We start from the raw sequence: 12848 nt of genomic DNA on the forward strand, positions 1-12848 counted from the left end.
TGGAGAATCATGTTTTTCCTGTGGCATTTTATGTAGTGGACAAGGAGTGTGATGCCTCATACAAATATTTTTTTGAACAAATGAGAAGCTTTGTAGATGATACCACAGAGTTGTGCATTATTTCTGATAGGCATGCAAGTATCAAAAAGGCAGTTTCAATTGTCTTCCCTTTATCTCATTATGGTTGTTGCATGAAGCACCTTGGGGAAAATCTCTGAACCACCTTTCACAATACGAAGGTCGTATCTCAGTTTTATAAAGCAGCAAAATCGTACAATATAGATGAGTTCAATGACCATTTCAATCAAATCAGAGATACCGTCCCTGGGGCCGCCGAACATCTTGAACGTGTTGGATTCCACAGATAGAGCAGGGTATTCTTCCCCGGAAATAGGTATTCATACATTACTTTTCCAACAAATAACACATCTGTTGGAACAACTACCTCACTTGTTGCAACAGGTAAGTTAGTTGTTCCAACAAATCACTTAGTTGTTGCATTTTGGTATAACACAGAGACAATAACTGAAGCTCTCTCCCACAAGTAACACATCTGTTGGAACAACTAACTCACTTGTTGCAACAGGTAAGTTAGTTGTTCCAACAACTCACTTAGTTGTTACATTTTGGTATGACACAGAGATAATAACTGAAGCTCTTTCCAACAAGTGACACATCTGTTGGAACAACTAACTCACTTGTTGCAACAGGTAAGTTAGTTGTTCCAACAACTCACTTAGTTGTTGCATTTTGTTATGACACAGAGACAATAACTGAAGCTCTCTCCAACAAGTAGCACATTTGTTGGAACAACTAACTCACTTGTTGCAACAGGTAAGTTAGTTGTTCCAACAACTCACTTAGTTATTGCATTTTGTTATGACACAGAGACAATAACTGAAGCTCTTTCCAACAAGTAACACATCTATTGGAACAACTAACTCTCTTGTTCTAACATGTCACTTAGTTGTTGTAACATATTTAAGCAGTTGTTTGATATTTTCCAATAGCTATAATCGTTTGTACGTTAAGGAAATACGTTATTGTTTATTTTCACAGGTATAATCTTATGACGTCAAACATTGCTGAGTCGGTGGACTCAATGTTCAATGTTGAAAGAGAATTTCCCATTACTGCTTTATTTGATGCCATAAATAGGAGGTTTGCAGAAAAATTTCATGAGAGGCGTATGGAGTTCATCGACTCACCAAACATCTTTGTTCCTTCAGTTGAAAAAAAAAATTAAAATTTGCCAACGTGGGGAACAAGTTATTGGCCCATCAAATAGCCAACTACAAGTTCAGTGTCATCAGTCATGGTGTAGTTGCGACAATCGATCTGCAAAGAGATCTTATACTTGTAGAGTTTTTGACCTACACAAAATACCTTGTCCACATGCAATGGCAGCGCTTCGTGTCCAATATGGTGACGACTTTGGAAGGCGAATTTATGACTACTCATCTCCATATTATAAGGTGGAGAATTACATAATTGCATATTGTGAGAAAATTTGTCCTGTGCTTTCTGAAGAATCTTGGGAAGTTCCTTTGGAGATTTTAAAGAGAGAGATACCTCCTCCAAATGTTGATCCAAGCAAACCCGGAAAAAGGCGGACAAAGAGGAGGCGTGGAATCGGGGAATCATTTCCAACGAGGAAAAACAAATGCTCCTTATTCAAAACAGCTGGCCAGAAAAAAACAACATGTCCAAGCCTAAATGCTCCATAGTTGTAAATTGCATTATGTTTTAATAATAGTTATCTGTTGGAACTGTATGACATTTTAATGTTATTGTTTCTTAGCATGGTAATTTATGTTGATCTTGTTCAAATCACAAATATGTGTATTCTTTGTTAATAAATTATTTAATAGTTTCCAGCAAGTAATAAATCTGTTGCAACAGCTCACTAACTTGTTGGGTTTTATCCAACAAGTAATAGGACTTGCTGCAGAAGTATCAAATCTGTTGCAGCAACTAAGTTACATGTTGGGATTTTTTCAAGTAAGTTATGTGTTACAACTTGTGTTTTATCCAACAAGAGTAAGGATTTGTTCAACAACTTACTCACTTGCTGCAACAGATATTACAATTGTTACAACAGATTCTACATGTGCTGCAACAGATACTGTACTTGCTGCAACGGATACTACAGCCACTGCAATAGATACTACAGTTGTTGCAACAGATACCTCACATGCTGCAGCAGATACTACACTTGTTGCAACATATACTACTTGGTTCACCCATATTTAGTGATAAATAAAGGAAATCAATGATATTTAGTGATCAATGTATAATACTTAATCAATTTGATGTATTTTGAGTCAGCAAAGAGGATCTCCTAAGTTAGCATGCACTAAATTGAGTGATCATTAGAGTGAATTGATGTGAACTACTTGATTCACCCATATTTAGTGATAAACAATTGAAATCAACCATATTTAGTGATTAATGTATAATACTTAATCAATTTGATGTATTTTGAGTCAGCAAAGAAGATCTCCTAAGTCAGCATGCACTAAATCGAGTGATCATTAGAGTGAATTGATGTGAACTACTTGATTCACCCATATTTAGTGATAAACAATTGAAATCAATCATATTTAGTGATTAATGTATAATACTTAATCAATTTGATGTATTTTGAGTCAGCAAAGAAGATCTCCTAAGTCAGCATGCACTAAATCGAGTGATCATTAGAGTAAATTGATGTGAACTACTTGATTCACCAATATTTAGTGATAAATAATAGAAATCAACCATATTTATTCATAAACAATGGACTACTTATGTCACAATGCAAGTACATTGTTGCAACAGAAGATCCATATGTTCCAACGGATTCCTTACTTGTTGCAACATCTTCAGCAGCTGCTGGATTATTTGCAACAGAAGATCCATATGTTCCAACGGATTCCTTACTTGTTGCAACATCTTCAGCAGCTGCTGGATTATTTGCAACAGAAGATCCTTATGTTCCAACAGATTCCTTACTTGTTGCAACATCTTCAGCAGCTGCTGGATTATTTGCAACAGAAGATCCATATATTGTTGCAATAACTTAGTAACTTTTTTCACATCTGTTGCAATATTTGCACTAGTTTTATTTTTACCAACAATTTAGGTATTTGTTCCAACATATCTGTGACTTGCGTAAAACTACTGAAACAACTTAAACAATATATAAGGGTACTGAGCATAGAATATATATTTAACAAATTTACATAATGTGTTCATCCACCATTATTCAAATGTAAGCAAAATATGAAAGAAACTGTTTAATGCAAATATAGTTTAAGAGAAATTGTTTTTCCCCACATTAGGGCTCCAACACCTTATCAATAATTCCACAAGACCACTTCCATTGCATCCTCTCCACAGTATTGTCACTCAATAAGGTATCGGACTTGGTCATATTCGTGCGGGTAAGCAAAGCTTCAACAAAAGCAAGTGACCAGGAAGCACATGCCTTATTGGTCTCATTGCGGGGGATATCCTTCTTCCGATCAAACTTCCATGCTTCATTCAGCAACTTTTCAGGCAAGTGCGAGAACATGCCACTCTGTTTTAGCAACTTGGGAACAAATCCAATAACGGCTGCATGTAGCAGAATAAAGCACTATCTTCATTACATGAGATGTTGTAATCATAAGCATTTATGATACCCTCCTCAATGATGATCTCAATAGTGACAAAATGGTTGTCATTAATATTCATGACAACTATGATCCTTTTGGCACCAATCCACTCGCAACAACCTGGGTAGGGTACACTACCTCTGGGAAAAGCGAGACCATCATCGTCCCACCTAAAGAGAGCAAGTCTTTGCTCATGGGGCACGGTACCCACATGTCTAGACTCATCGGCCAACACTAAGTACCTGTTGCGACAGTGATAGTAGAAGTTGAGGTCCCTGATTCTATCAGAGGAATCATAGTGCTCAGGGAAATTGAGCTACCTTATACGCATCAGCAACAAAATTTCATCTACATACTGCAGTAAAAGTATCAAAACAGTCAGTCACTTCCTACAACAGGTAGTTAGAGTTGTTGGAAAAACTAGTAAACTTGCTGCAACAGGTTGTTCACTTGTTGGAACAACTAGTTAACTTGCTGCAACAAGTTAGTAACTTGTTGTAACAACTAGTTAACTTGCTGCAACAAGTTCATCGAATTACATGACTTGTTCAAACAACATACTGAATTATATAGATATATATAAGTGTTGAAACTTACCCAATCCTCCCAGCATACGTGCATGTCTGTCATGTTACACATCGAAAAAAAATTCGTTGATGCACGGTGAATAGACTAACGAAGGGCACGAAGTATACAATGTTTCAATAAGCAAGAAATAGCATTTAATAGGTCTAATTGAGATTTCAAAGGCATTCGAGGTAAGAGAAAGAAGTTTGCCAAGAAAGGCTAGGCATGCGTTATGTATCGAAAAATATTTTCGAGTAATAAGTTAATGATGACTTTATGGTGTCTTGGAGAAGAGTTATAATGTCCCTTAGATTGTTAATGAGGTGTTAAACAAGTGTTAAGAAGGTTCTATAAGGATTGGAGATCAAACAAAGTGCCGAGAACAAGATCGGAGAAAAGATGGATTATGCGACCAATTATACGGTCTGTATAATGGTTCGTATAACCGTCACAGAGAAGGTCCATCACTGATGGGATTATACGGTCACTTATACGGACCGTATAATTGTCACAGAAAGGAGTGGTTGCTGAAGCGATTTCACGGTCAATTATACAAACCGTATAAGTTTATACGGACCGTATAAGTGTTTGTATAATTATGTCGGGACAGATTTTAAAGTTTTAAATAAGAGAACCCAAGTTCATTATTTTCATTTCCCATCTTTTCATTTCTTCTCCACAACTCAAGAACTCTCTAGAATCTTCCACACTCTTCATCTACAAGAACCCAAGAGAAATTCATGATCAACTTCATCAAACCAAGAGAATCTAGTGCAAGAAACTCATTAGGGTTCATCCAAGTCAAAGAAATCCCATTGGAAGTGAACTAGGGTTTTGGCTCAAGTGAAGTATTTCCATTCAAGGCTCATTACCACATTATCTAAGGTAAGTTTTATGATCATTCCATGTTGTTTAAAGTATTGGGAGGTTGAAAGACTTAGATTATGAAAGGAGATAGAAAATGGGTTACAAAGATGAGAGTAATGAGATTTTGTGTAGTAAGTTATAAATGACATTAAGGACATGGGATAAGAATTATATATGAGAAAACGTACTAGTGTACTATGACCATGATTATGGACGAATTGAAGTGAACACTACCAGGAAATCCGCCGCTAAACAACCAAAATCCATCGCTAAAGCTGTTTAGCGACAGATTAGCGACGAATTTTGATCAGTCGCTAAAACGCTCGTAGCTAACCCTTTAGCGACGCAATTTTAATATCCGTCGCTATACTTAGCGACGGATTGGCGACGTAATAATTCGGTTGCTACCTTTAGCGATGAATATTTCAGTTGCTAATACATATAAAAATCCGTCGCTAGGTTGCTTGTTTATTTCGTCGTTGCGGAATGTTAGCTACGGAGTTTCCGTCGCTATTCCGTCGCAATTTGTAAAATATTATTTCTAATTTTATATTTATTAAGCATTTAGCAACGAAATGATCGTGCCGCTTATATTTATTATAGATATTATTCAAAATCCCAGTAGAACATATTAAATGAAGAGTAGAAATATTTAATAAGCATCACAAGAAACTAATTTTATATAAATAGTATCGTAGATCCAAAAATACAGAAATCCTAAAGCTTTAAAGACGTCCATAGTTATTCTTCAACTAATATAATAGAGTTTGAAAGACAAAGCTAACTAATGGTGCTTGAGAGTGATGCCATAATCGTGTTTCCCTTGAGACCCAAGGCTGTAAACTCTTCTCTCCATCTCTCCTCCCACGGACTCGTAATATATCCGAGTTGCAACATCCGTCTCATCCTACTGTCATTCTTGCTGTAATCAATGCTGCTCTAACAATTCTTGAGGTATCCTGTAAATAGAAGTAAATGAAAACATTAAAAACTTTTGTACTTTCAATTTATCCGACAAATGAATATGAATGTCATCTATAAGGTCAATAAGATCATTTCGCATGTCAACAGAGCCTCATGATCTCGATGATCATTTTGACCAGAAGAAGAAATGATTAAGTTAATCTTCAGGATATATATGTTCTTAATTTCATCCTTCTATTCTCAGATGTATATTTAGATCTTTGACCTTTCATACAAATAATTTTATCATGTATCAGTCAGATTCAATATTTTGTACATTCTGAGGGGAAAGAGAAAAACAAGTTATAGTTAGGACTTAGTTAACTGATCTTACTTTGTGTAGACAATTTTAATAATAATTTGTTTTCTTAATTATCTTAGTATTTTTTTTATTTTTTATTTTATTTTTTGGATGACCTGGGAACCCGCAGCCGCTACCCTTCGGATGCGCGTAAACCCAACTCCTGTGCAATAGCTCGCAAACTACACAGGAGAGATAACCCGCACTGGACAAGCCCTGTGCGACGAGGCAGGGGGTTTATTGAGGTCTCTGAACCAATTTTATCAATGCATGGGGATACAGCTATTCCATTAAAGTATCAGTTCTTGAATAGATATTTGAAAATGAAGAATGGTGTCATATATAATTATAATGAAAGAGTATGAATACTTGGGCTTTTCCTTTCAGCTTTTCATCAAAAAGATCTATAAAACTTGCTATTAAAAGGAATTGTTACTCGACAAACATGTGATAGGTACAACATGCTGGGAAAAAATGGTTGCCATCAAGCAGGTAACTCACCAGTTTCTATTGCGATTTGAAAATATTACACAAGGATACAAGTCTAGAATGACCTTCTATATCTTCCATCTAAGACTAATTTATGAAGGCTCATCCACTAAACTCGGGGTCGTTTGGTAGGAGGGATAGGATGGGATGGGATTATTAGTCCTATGGGATTGAAATTATCCCATGTTTGGTTGGTGGATAACTCCTTTGGTATACCCCCAATCCCATCTATATGGGCTAAAAGGTAGGATAAGTTATCCCATATAGAGGGTGGGATAAGTTGCCCATCCTATCCCACCCAATCCCATCTATATGGAATAACTTATCCCTCCTACCAAACGATTAAATATTTTTGCTAATAGTTACTGTCACGCCCCAAAACTCACCCTAGACGTGACCGGCATCCGACGTCATGAACAACATTCACCTCCAACAGTTTATAAAATAAATGCAACGTCGAGTTCCTTTTTAATACTCTTTCCTTATTAAATTAAACAAAGTTATAAATAACTGCATATATCAGGATCATAATTATGAAATAAGATCAGCGGAAGTCTAATATAAGTGATAGTCATCAACGTGGCAAACACCCATTAAGTCGTACGAGACTTTGACAAAATCTACCCACAATTCTGACAACTATCTATGGAGCTTCTAAGAGACATGACAATAGTCTAACTTCGGGACGCAGCCCGAAAATCTAGAATAATAAATGAAACAGAAAGTGTCCCACGAATAAGGATGTGGGCTCACCAAATCAACAGCAGCAGCAAGTTCTCCTAAGCGTCGAGAGTATCACGAACCTGCACTTCTCCGTTACCTAGCATACCATCAAAAACAACAATGGTATGCCTGAGTACTTTCGTACTCAGTGAGTGCCTCGGGGACAACAAGTATTATAAAAATAAAATATAATAATACATGAAGAAATCAGTTCTGAAAGGATAGTATAAAAACAGTCATTCCACTTTGTGATTCTTAATATCATTTGTTAAGCAGTTTACAAAGCCATTAATCGATATAAAAACAGGTATTCAGCATATGTATCTCAATAAGAATTATCAAAACCTATTTATAAAGTCTTTTGTCAATTTATAACTTTCAACTATGCCTTTCAAATTGATCATGATTGTCAACAACAGTTCCATGAGAGAATAAGAATATCACACATGCCAATACAGGCCCAAGAATCAACATATCGCGCATAGCGCACCACACCGGAACATATAATTCTCAGTGGCTATCCTTCCTCCCGAATAGCTAGGCATAAATCACACCGGACTATGTAGTACGCGGTGGCTATCCTTCCTCCCGAATAGCTAGGCATAAATCACACCGGACTATGTAGTACGCGGTGGCTATCCTTCCTCCCGAATAGCTAAGCATACATCACACCGGACTATGTAGTACGCGGTGGCTATCCTTCCTCCCGAATAGCTAAGCATACATCACACCCCAGGTAGCGAACCCAGCGGTGGCTATCCTTCCTCCCGAATAGCTAAGCATACATCACACCCCAGGTAGCGAACCCAGCGGTGGCTATCCTTCCCCCCGAATAGCTAGGCTTGAATCACACCCCGGGTAGCGAACCCGGTAGTGGCCACTCCTCCTCCCGAATGGCTAGGCAATTACCACACTAGGATCCATAGTGACTACCCTTTCTCCCGAGTAGCTAGGCATAAATACACCGGAATATGAAATCCTCGGTGACCACTCATCCTCCCGAATGGATAGGCATAAATACACCGGAATATGAAATCATCGGTGACCACTCATCCTCCCGAATGGCTAGGCAAAATCACATCGACAGATTTCATAGCTTAAAAGCCGAATTACAATTCATCTTAAGGTAGTCACATCACCATTTACCATTAAGGTTCATTATGCCATATCGTAAAGATAAATCATTTCAAATAATGTTTTGAAGACGTATAACTTCTTTACGAAAGATTCCATGTCCTATTTCATCAATGAGAATATCATTACCAACCCTTGACCGTCATTATTAAGCATCTCCTATAGAGGAAATCATTCATAATATCACATACATATATAGGGTTTGTTACAATCTAGGTTTAATGTGAGTTTGTCCCCTCACACACATTAACCATTAATCAAAACATGTAATAGATTTAAAGAGTGTAAAACCAATTCATCATATCATTCAAAACATGCTTTTATAAAGAATCGATCTTTCAAGAGAGTTTGCCCTTTTTATCATTAGGGTTTTGTATGAAAAGTTCACCCTTTTTATTCAATGAAGAGCCTTAAAACAGAAAAATACATATATCCATAATAAGGTTTATAAAAGAGAGACATACAAATCACCTTCATAGTCAAAAAGGATTTTCAAAAGAGACATACAATTCACAACCAAAGAGTTCGTAAAAACTGATAGAAACAGTATGTTCAAAAGAGACATACATCCAAAATAAGATTTTTAAAAGGGAGACATACCTTAATTTTTTAAACAAGGTTTAACAAATCACTTTTCTAATGAAGAGCACCCAAACCCTAGCTTGAATCACTTTGGGAAGACTTATGTTGCAAACCCTAGGTTTTGGTCACAAAAATCATGTTAAGAATCATGGGTTTGATGTTAGAATGATTTAGTAATGTTAAGGATGCCCTTACCTTTGATTTGAAGACTTGGGGGAATGATTTTTGTCCTTAGGGTTGTTTAGGAAGTGGAGGAATAAACAAAGCAAGGGTCTTATTTATATTTTTCTGGTGAAAACGGGCCAAAGGACGCCTCTGAAGAACGGACCGTCCTTTGGACCGTCCCTTAGTGGAAATTTCCAGAGAGTTTCTGGAAATTTTTGAGACGTTACGGTTCATGTTACGGCCCGTAACACGTGTTACGGTCCGTAACGTCTCATCGTAACACAGGCAAAATTTCCAGTGAAGACAGGCTTCAGTAAAATGGGCATAACTTTTTGTACGCAGCTTTGTTTGGACTGGGCGACCTACAGTTGGAAAGCTATTTCAAATATCTACAACTTTCATCAAGGAAGTTTTTTCAAATTCGCAACACATTTTCATGAAAATTGCCCAGAAGACAAACCTACCAAAACTTAGGCGAATTTAAGAGCCCTTAAGAACTTCACTAGTTGGTTTGACTTCAAAACGACCATCTTCCACCCGAATTCATCAAGAATGGATTCATATAGATATAATATCATCTTAATACTAGATTTTTACACATTCACACCTAGTTCAAGTTTACGGGGTGTTACAGTTACTTTCAAAAGACATTCAATATTTTTGCTAATAGTTACTTTCAAAAGACATTCACCTCATCACAATTATGCATAAGTTACTAGAAATTTACTTAACTTCCTCATTTTTGCTACGTTACCAGCATATACTTGCCTTCCTTCCCCAGTTTTGGCCATAGTATTCCAATAGCTATTTTCTTATTACTCTTACTTGACAAAAAGACAACTAAGTTTACAAGTCAGGGCGCAGAAACAATCAAGTATCTGGAAAGAAAATTATAAGAGGGAACAAACACATGAAAAAAGAATACAAAATCGGAGATGTCTTACAAAAGAGGAGGTGGAGGACGATTATTCTATTTTATTATAAAAATGTCGTTACAGGGTTAAACTGACTTTAAAGGCACCATGCTAGTGACATAGTAGATGAAATAGTTTAGCAAAGCTAGTTTAGTAAAGTGACAGAGTAGATTAAATAGTTGTTCATTTCAAAGATAGAAAATTAATTCATATGAAATGAGTTCTAGTTATATGGTAATGAAGCAACTTACATCATAAAGGGTTTCATCAAGATTTAGCTTAACAACACAACTCTTGTACTCTTTCTGCTTCAAGCTCTGTAGAATAATAGATGAAAGGAGAAGTAAAAAATATGTTCTTCCTAAATTATTAAGACACACGCAAGCAAACACAGAAAAACAGGAAGAGAATATCTATCAAAGATCACTGGCTGCTTATAAATAGGAAAACACTCTAAACATCATAGTGATCCTGATGCTATACAACAATCATTAAATGCGTCAATAAGTTTTCTCTGGATTTTCCAACACCCAGGATACAACATTTGTTGCATATTTTATCAGGAACACATTCTCGACAAGAAGTAAAGTTCATATTGTACCTCTTCCCTATTACCGAGTCATAGGTAACCATTATGAAATTAGCTTTATATTAATTAGGTGTTCAGGTGTCATGGTTATATGTTCAACAAGAGTTCAACACAATTTCAACATGCAACACTAGGATACATACAGATAGTCAACGTGAAACACATAAGAGTTACATGTATAGATTAGGGAGCATTATTTAGATTGTGAACTTGAGATACTATTGTCTAGAGTCTTATACAGTTGATTTTAATTATAATATGTGACACAGTAAGATTCATATCAGGTGTGAATATGGCCAAATTCAAGTGAAGCAATAGGTCGAACACCTGGAAAGCAGGTACACGCACGCAAAGAGCCTAAATAACCAAGATATTGAACAAGCAGCATCCACCAAAAAGCAAGCAAATAAAGATGCATCTCAATCATTTCAACAATAAGTAAACCCACCAGATTCTATAAACCAAAAATGAACTCTCCTATGCATAATAGCATTAAGAACAAATAATTTCTTTGTACTTCCTCACATAGCAAAGGATTAAATTCATGACTAAACGAAATAAAATGTATACGGACCTTCAACAGCCTCTCGAGGAGTCTGGGAGCCTAGACCAATGCTCTAAAAATAATGGTTGCCTCCCTTCCTTGTCTTTTTTTTTTTCTTTGAGCTGTCATTCACACAAATATGACTAACCTTAGCCTAAAAAATGTATAAGACCTAACACATGAAGATGTATTTGCCTAGCTGCTTCAAGAATGCTTTCTTGTATGCAACAATACAATAATAAATCACTCAGATTTCCAAGCGAGCAAGTGACTGAGAGAAAGAGAGAGGGGATTCTGTTCGGCCATGGTTGGGAAGTCAAAAGAGCTGAAAGCTGAAATAGAACAAGGAGAGGGCCTCGGTAGTGAAAGGCCTAGTAGGGACTGGATGGAATTGTAAGATATTATACTCTAGCCATGGCACTCCCGTATCCTGAAACCCTAGATTAAAATCCCCTTGAAAAGAAAGAGACCAGAGCACTTACGGCTAAGAGGCAGAGAGAGAATACAAGTTATGTCAATGCCCTAAAAATATACTATCTACGAAATTGCCTTTTGAAAAAACTAACGACGAATGTTTTTCGTAGCTACTGGTTTCAAGATACTCTGACGATTTGTCTTTGTTTAGCGACGGATAATCCATCGTAAATTACGTCGTTATTCTTTATTAAATTTGAGGATTGAAAATTTTGTCGCTAATTTTGTAGCTAAAAAATAGGCGACAAATTTGTGTGCCAAATATAGCGACGGATTGTACTTTCAGTCGCTAATCCGTCTATCCGTCTCTGTAATACGTACTTGCCATTTTATTTTTTTATTTGCGACATAATCATAATTCTGTAGCAAATCCGTCGCTATTTAGCAACGGAAAATGATTTGTCACTAAAATCCGTCGCTAAATGCTATTTTTTTGTAGTGGAATTGTGAAATATGGATTATGTAGGTGTATGAAGATTGTTGCTTATGATGTTGTGAAGGTAATTATAGATATTTGGGAGTTGATATGTAATATGGGGAAAGTTGTATCAACAAAGGAAATGCTGCCCAATTTTCTCTAGCTTTGATTGAGCATGTTCATCTAATCAATTAGCTAACGATAATACGAACTCTCTTGAAGGTAGAAACGTGAGCGTCGAAGGAGAACGATCAAGCGATAGAATAGCTAAACGAAAAGGTATGTAAGGCTAGTCCTTTCCTTTTAAGGCATGACTCCCATGGCATGAATTTCCCTATTTTCCCATAACTTTCTTACATTCCGGCAATTATGAACCTATGATTGTAAGGAGCTTAACATGAGATATAGAAATGAGATATGTCATGAGCATGATCGAGATGGTGATGAGTTAAGTCTAAAGATCCTAAAGTTAATTATTCT

General features: G+C 36.5%; 1 long non-coding RNA gene across 3 annotated transcripts; it reads right to left on the reverse strand.

Annotated features, from left to right (window-relative positions):
- Positions 1-5721: 5721 nt before the first annotated feature.
- On the reverse strand, positions 5722-12114 carry LOC132640362 (uncharacterized). Of its 3 annotated transcripts, none has more exons than XR_009582211.1 (4): positions 11507-12112; positions 10595-10660; positions 7579-7645; positions 5722-6031 (listed from the first exon to the last, which is right to left on the reverse strand). It is a non-coding gene; the product is annotated as an uncharacterized LOC132640362 (long non-coding RNA). The 3 variants fall into 3 exon arrangements; XR_009582210.1 differs by lacking the exon at positions 5722-6031 and adding an exon at positions 9283-9378 and having other exon boundaries at positions 7357-7645; positions 11507-12114; XR_009582209.1 differs by lacking the exon at positions 5722-6031 and having other exon boundaries at positions 7357-7645; positions 11507-12105.
- Between the last annotated feature and the right edge of the window lie 734 nt (positions 12115-12848).

The sequence above is a fragment of the Lycium barbarum genome, chromosome 5, assembly GCF_019175385.1.
Source record: "Lycium barbarum isolate Lr01 chromosome 5, ASM1917538v2, whole genome shotgun sequence".
In the NCBI taxonomy this organism is placed as follows: domain Eukaryota; kingdom Viridiplantae; phylum Streptophyta; class Magnoliopsida; order Solanales; family Solanaceae; genus Lycium; species Lycium barbarum.